Source organism: Micropterus dolomieu, linkage group LG07, assembly GCF_021292245.1.
Source record: "Micropterus dolomieu isolate WLL.071019.BEF.003 ecotype Adirondacks linkage group LG07, ASM2129224v1, whole genome shotgun sequence".
Lineage (NCBI taxonomy): Eukaryota > Metazoa > Chordata > Actinopteri > Centrarchiformes > Centrarchidae > Micropterus > Micropterus dolomieu.
This window is the reverse complement of record NC_060156.1, coordinates 2,951,261-2,958,732: the sequence shown is the minus strand read 5'-3', so window position 1 is coordinate 2,958,732 and position 7,472 is coordinate 2,951,261.

Below are 7,472 nucleotides of genomic sequence, written 5' to 3'. Positions count from 1 at the left end.
TTTCAGATTTTTAGACCTCGTATGTCATTATAACCGTGATAACTCCGATTTGGATGTAAACCACTAAGATATGTTCATTCAAATTGGCCGCTGAACTCTGACCTTTCGACTGACAGCTAATCCGACCCAATAGGAGCTCACATGTCCCGCACACAGCCTACAACAGCCAACGAGAGCCGGCGCTGTCAGGAAGGGCCAGCCCCTGTTATTTCCTGGGCAGGCCGAGCCAACTGCAAGCACTAGTGCCGGTGGATGGCACCTCATGTAGCCAATAAAATTCTGAAAATAACGATATCCAGCTTTAAATGGGAAGTTCACGATCTACCAGCAAAAAAAAACACGTCTGCCGCCAAGGGGTGGGCTGTTTTAGAAAAAATACGCTAAGACATACACTCAGAAAAATCTGTGTAAAACAGTCTTTTTTCATGGTATTGGTATAAAATTTACACTTGGACTAGGTAAGGCTTTATGCTGCGGCCCTACAGTGTTTTCGAGCTAATAAGTCCCAGCTGTAGTTGTCTGCATGCATTTGTTAGCAAGCATTATCAAGCGAAAATGTATGTATGTATATATATATATATATATATATATATATATATATATATATATACACACACACTGTATATGTGTGTGTGTGTGTGTGTGTGTGTGTGTGTAGTTTTAGTGTGTTTAAAGTTATATTAATCGATTCTACTTACAGTTATTCTGACTTTTGGGTTAGATACTCCAGAGTGTTATCTTTCAGAGAAGCCCAAACCCATGCATTTACTCCAAATGGTTCAAGAACTACATTAAATTTACTTTGGATATGCCTTGAATAGGCGTTTCGCATGAATTTTACAGGAATGGTAAGAGGTTAAATAAAAACTCTACTACTTGTCTGAATCAGACCTCAGTAAAACAGAGTTTACTAATAGTTATTATAGCGTTACTAAGCGCTTAGAGCTAAGTGTTAAACTGATTGAAATACCATTTGGTTAAGGTTGAATTAGACAAGATTTTCCATGTAGCCTACAGCATACCAAAAGCTGAAGACAAGCATCTGAAGGCAGGTGAAGGACATCTGTGTATTTCTGTTACTCATTGCCTGACACCATTTACATTCTTTCCACCAAACAGGTTAAATATGGACTGTAAGAATGCTTGTGTGTACTGCAAATGTACCCAAAGTGAGTCAAGCCAAAACTACTTATTGTCTGGGTTTTTACAGCAATGATAAACTTTTAATTGTTTTTCCAGTCTGTCCTCTGATGTAAAACACTGGCAGCCCTCCCACACTGAAGTCAACATTAATTCAATATCATTTCCTTAATTAGGCAAAAGAGGGAGCGGGGATTTTGTAAACAATCCATGCTCTGTTTACACAAAGGTCTTATCTGGGGATGTGCAGGAGAATAAACATGAGGAAGATTTGTTGTTTTTTAGGACTCGAAAAGGAAAAAGCTATTGAAACTCTGAACCAATAGATATAATCATAAAACAATCCTTGTTAAATCAATTAAACTATGACATCAGTTCACTACATCACATTTATATAGTTTGGGTACTACAGTGTATTTTTCTCAAATAAATTAGTTTTTACCTTAAAAAGTAACATTTAGGATTTACATCTGTTGCTCTGCCTGAAACTTCTCACATTATGACAGTCGCTTGGTGGACAGATAACTCTGAGGGGGTTGCGAGATGAATAACAAGCAAGGAAAGAAGAAGACAAAACATCACTACTACACATATTTTTTCTTCTTGCTTTTCTGGTAAAATACTGGAAACTTCTACTTTGTCAGGACTGTTAAATCAAAAACAATCAGTTAAGAAAACATCACTATCTGGTTAAAGTGTTTTCAGCACTTAGACCACCCCTGATGATGGGTCACAGGTCAAAACGAGTGCATTATGATAAATAAATATGTGTACTTAGCCTTCATTTGCCATCTTGCTCTGTGCTGACACAAAGTACATTTGAAGGGACAGAAACTCATGTCAAACATAATGAGAGCCTTTGAATGAGAGTGGAATTGACGCTTCGCTAAGCCACGCTCCCTTATTTACTGTTGCTAAATCTGACAATCTGTCAGAGCTGTTAGACTTTTATCACGGCGCTGCCACTGTCTATTACTGCACTCCCCGGAGAAATATTGACAAATTAGTTGGAAAAAGCGATCTCAGAAAGAAGCAGACAGTTTTGCAGTTGCATTATACGTTTGAAGGTTGTATTCAGGCTGTCAGACTGAGTCAAACGGATGTGGAAAACAATGAAAGATAGAAGCTAAAGCCTACCGATCACACAGTACAAGTGAACCACCGCATCCCCAGATGATGAGACCAAAAATTATATTAAGTATCAACACTGTTCCTGTACAGTTGGGTAGGCCTCTATTCATTATTACAATCGTTATAAAGCAGAACAGTAGGGCTTTATTACGTTACATTCAGTAGGAAGTTAGCTAGTGTTAGCTAACTAACATCACATTAGGAACAATCCACAGCCGACATTTATCTGGATTTATTTTAGGTTTTGGAAAGAGAATAAATTGTACTTCTCCTGTCAACCTCTCTGCCCCAGGAACAGCGTTTGACCAGATCTTGGAAAAATACGGCAGAAGAAAGCTCGAAAATTACTCTCGCATTAGAGTGAACGGAGTCCTATACTGAGCTGTGATTGGCCAGCTGAGTATTCGGGGCGTGGCTTAGCAAAGGGTCAATTGTCGGTAAGTTTTCCAATACAGTACTTTTGCATTCCCTCGCAATATGTTTTGCATTCTCCTGCAATACTCTAGCGTTACCTCGCAATAATTTTCTTCTTCCATTCCTTCTGAGGCATAGCTGTGTCTATCTCTGCAGAGCTGCTCCCAGCACAACGCCCAAGTATGGATCAGCATATTAAATTTTACTTTGAACCGGGCATTACCTATGCTGATATAGTACTAGTGCTCAGTATGCATGGTACCAGGCACCACGGTGAGTGCTGTGATCGCCCCAGAGGAGAGGAAAGAGAACCGGATAGGAGCCATGCTGGCCCAGCTCGGACTTAAAGCTGCTCCTGACCTATGTGTGGTATGGACCAAATGCAACTCAGGCTGCCAAGCACTGGGAAATCAGAGACCGATATGTGTCTTACTTAATGTAACGTTAGTAGCTTTCTCCACTGTGCCTGGCTGTGACGCACTATATTCCATCCTCCTTGCAAAGACACTAAAGGTATTGCGCAGATTTTTTGTTATTCCTCTCTTCCTGATTGAAACCAAAAATGAAACCAGTGTGAAATGCCAAAAACAGCAATTCATCAAATGGCCACTTGAGGTTGGTTCCTAAAGCAAATCAATCTATATAGACCCTCATGTTTAAAAGCCCAACTTTACAGCAGAAATAAACATGTTTATGGCCTGGTATACAATCTGAGAGAGATGACAGAGCTCATTGTTTATTGTTGATTAACTTCCAAGCAATAAACTATTTAGCAACTTACCATGAAGACACCGCTTGCCTCCACACCACAGTCTGCTCAGCTGTGATGAGTCCTCTGCTGCAGACAGTAGTAGTAGTAGTAGTTTGTTAAGTTTGCAATTTTATGTTCCAAAATCCAACGTTACTTTTTGTTTATGTTTGTAATGTCTCTATTAGGAACATGGTGGCTTATGTTGTTTGGGTAATTGTAATTTCTGTGCTGGTTTATACTTAACCATTAGTGAGTTGGCAGATATATTTCACGAGCATGGCTCATCGCTGAGATGTAGCAGTTGCTTCTCACATCTTATAAATTGGTCAAAAAATCTCATAATGACAAATGTCTGTTCTCATAAAATTAAACAGATTTAAGCTTGTACACTGGACTGACAAAACTGGAGACTGACCCAACCCTAACTGCCACTTCTCTGTAAGCTACTGTAGTATGTGGAGACCAAAAGCGAAGCGAGTGTTCGGAGCGGTGAGTTTACATACAAAGTCAATGCAAAATGCGGAGAACTGCGATTTCCTGTCAGGCGGTGCAAAGCGAAGCGAAGGAATTCGCGTGAGTTGAATATTTTCAACTCAAGTGAGAAAGTCACATGATGCTGAGTCTCGATAGCCTATCAGTGTTGAGATTGTCCGTACGTCACCGACGGCTTCAGAGGGCCGGGCAGAGCGGGAGATTGAAAATCCGCTGGCCGGCGGAGAGCTGCTTAACTTTGGGGAGAGGAGCAGGGAGCAGCGCTCCAGCTTTTGGACAAATAAACACCCGTAGTCTGTCTGGATTCTGCTCTGACAACTACGCCGTTTGCTCGCGGGAGGAGCTCAGAGTAAATAGCTTTTATTAAATTAGCTTTTTACTTTGGTTTTTGGGATTACAGCGTTGATTTATCTTCACTCGAGCTTCTCAGCAGCTAGCTTCCGTGCACAGCCGGTTTCAGTGTCGTTAGCGTCGTTGGACTACTACTTCAGATTTATATAAAAAACGGACAAAACTGGACATTGCTGGGAGAAAAGAAAGCGAGGAGGTTGAACTATCTGGTGAGTTCAGAAAACGTGTATGTAACTTTATTCCAACTATCAGTTGTCCAGCGATAAAACCCCCACGAGAAAGCGTTGCGTGGATTAAATTTGCGTTTGGTCTGAATGCTGCATGAGAGCACCTCTAGACAAGCTGGGCTTTGTTGAGTTTGTGTGTAATACCAATCTACCAAGGTGCAATGTTCATTCAGCTGATTGCTGTACACACCCACACAATTCATTATCATGACATGCCAGAGCATTTACATAACCTGCTCTTACACTGGTCCATGCAAGACCTGCAGCACACAGTCTGCTGCTTAATAAGGTGATCTCTAATGCCACTTACCTTTACTGGTATTTCTACATTCAGTGTGTCACTACCACTGGCTGCTCTCTTGTGCTCAGTGTCTCTTGTGTTTGGAGCCATTGCATTAAAAATCCACTCGTCTCCCTTAAGTCTTTGTTTATTTGGGAGCATGTGCAATGTTATGAAGCCTTTGTAGACAGCTATAGTAGTAAAAATGGAAACTTATCTGTTCACTGAAGTGACTAACACTAATTGGGTGCTGCTCACACTTTGATGTATTAGTTAATGTAATTTAGTCACATGGGGGATTTCCTGTAAAATTAGTGCTTTTGTTTATAATACTAATACAATGTTCTTGTACTACTGATGTGGTGTTGGTTCTTTTACTTTAGTATTCGTAGGACTTCCACTCCTGTACTCTTTATAATTGTGCTGTCAGTAGATTGCATATAACGTAAGGGAGTGCTACTCACTTACCGTTTCAAGGCACTTTGGGGGCCTGTGGAAAAAGGAATCTGGAGGGCCCTACATCACAATGTTTGTAGTACTGTTGATGATATACACACTCACAAACTATAATGATTTAATAAAGTAAATCATGATGTCCAGTGTGACAAATGCTGCAAAACCTACAAACAGACTTACCACTTGGGTCTTAGGAGTATGACATCACCCCGCTTAGATCCTGTATACTTTATTAAATTAACTATACTTAAATACACTTTCTTACATTGGAATGTAATGGACTTGAACAGATCCTACCATGTCTTCTAATGAACTATATAAATCCTGATAATAAGACTTTTAAAATCTTTTTTGTTTGGGAACAGAAAGTAATAAGTTGTTGTTTCGTAGTTTCCCAGTCCAATTACCACTACGCTCTGGTGTGGGTTATATTTGGGTGAAGGAACATAACTAACTTAATGACAACAAGCAAATAGAGTAAACACACTTCAAGTCAGTGGCTCCTCACAATTACAGGAAGACTCTTTAGTGCCTCGTACCCTCTCTGTAGTGAGCAACCATGGCAGACATTTCCTCGTGTGATAGCAGAGCTACACTCTGCAGTTTGTATTGTTCGCAGACGTCCTGAATAGTCGGCTCCACAAACAAGCCACCTCTTCCCCTTTTCTCTAATTAACTGAGAGGATTTGTGTAACTTGTTGGACATTCCAGTATAGCTTGCTGAATGACAGACTTTTCTTGATGAAACCCTGTTTTTCTTCTTGAAGCAAGAGGAACAAATTGTTAAACAACCAATTAAGCAGGGCTGAAATATTTGTTGTGGTTTGCCTCAAAGACAACATCCATTCAGTGTCTAATGGAGGAAAAACCTGTACAATAAACAGTAACTATGGGACACGTTGCCTTGGTGTTATTCAACTACATACATGAGTGTTCATATCTACAGTGCTAACCCTACTGGTCAATACTATGGCAATAAGATCCTGGCTGCACAACGCTGTTTTGACTATCTGAGGTGGAAAGGTTGTCAATCATGTCTACATACAGTAGAGGGAACAGAAATATTAACAATCATGCTATAGTAGAGGGAACAGAAATATTAACAAACAGGCTGTGTGTGGGTATAAGACTACAGCCATGCTAACAGCACAGTGCTGCTTTGAGCTAGATGCTAACAACAGCATGCTAGCATGCTTATAATGGAAGTCCAAACATATTTAGTTAACGGTGGTCTACACCTTAATTTTGAATGTTAGGACGCACGTTTGCAGTAAACACAGAGTAAAGCTGGAACCACAGTAGTTTAGCTGGTATTTGGTCATATAATAAACATTTTGGCTTGATGATGGCACAAATTGAAAGTCTGGAGATCACAAAAGTTATTGCAATCCATCCTGTTGCAAATTTCACAACAGTCCGACACTTGTTGAACAATTTTGTGAACCAAAAATGCCAACCTGCTGGTGGCACTAGAAGAAACGGGGAGAGGGAGAAAACCATCAAAGTTATTAGGTTACATCATCTTTGAATCATTAATGGTTACGCAAAAACTTTGACTTGGTTGTAATGATCACCAGTCATTAGAACTCGTCCTCTGGCAACTACACTGAACATAATTAGAAAAACGCAACCCTTTTGTTTTTGCCCCCTATTTCTCTCAAATATGTTCACAAATCTGTCAAAATCTGTGTTAGTGAGCACTTCTCCTTTGCCGAGATAATCCATCCACCTCACAGGTGTGGTATGTTAAGATGCTGATCAGACAGCATGGGGATTGCACAGCTGTACCTTAGGCTGGCCATAATAAAAGGCCACTTCAAAATGTGCAGTATAATTTTGTTCAGTGTGTGAATGTACACACTTAAAAAAAGTGTTTGCTAATTCTGATGTTGCCAGGTTTGAAGAGATGGAACAGTAATCAACGTATGCATGTAACTGGTTTAAGAGCTTAGCTTACTTCTCTTTGTACGTTCATTTTTTTGACACTGGTAAACGGAACTAATTAATAGTACTTTTGAAAATAAGTCATGATTAGGCATAAACAAAGCAGAAATTTGGGTAGATCTATCTCCTATTAGAATTGGAAGTATTTGCTGATGCTTCTGCTGTCAGTTGATCTGCTCTTCCGAGTTCCAGGTGATAAATTTAGCCAGGAGTTAAATCTCTAAACCTCTGGTGTCAAATCCAAGGGCAGGGGAAGTATGACTGTTACAGAGAGTGTATATAAGTT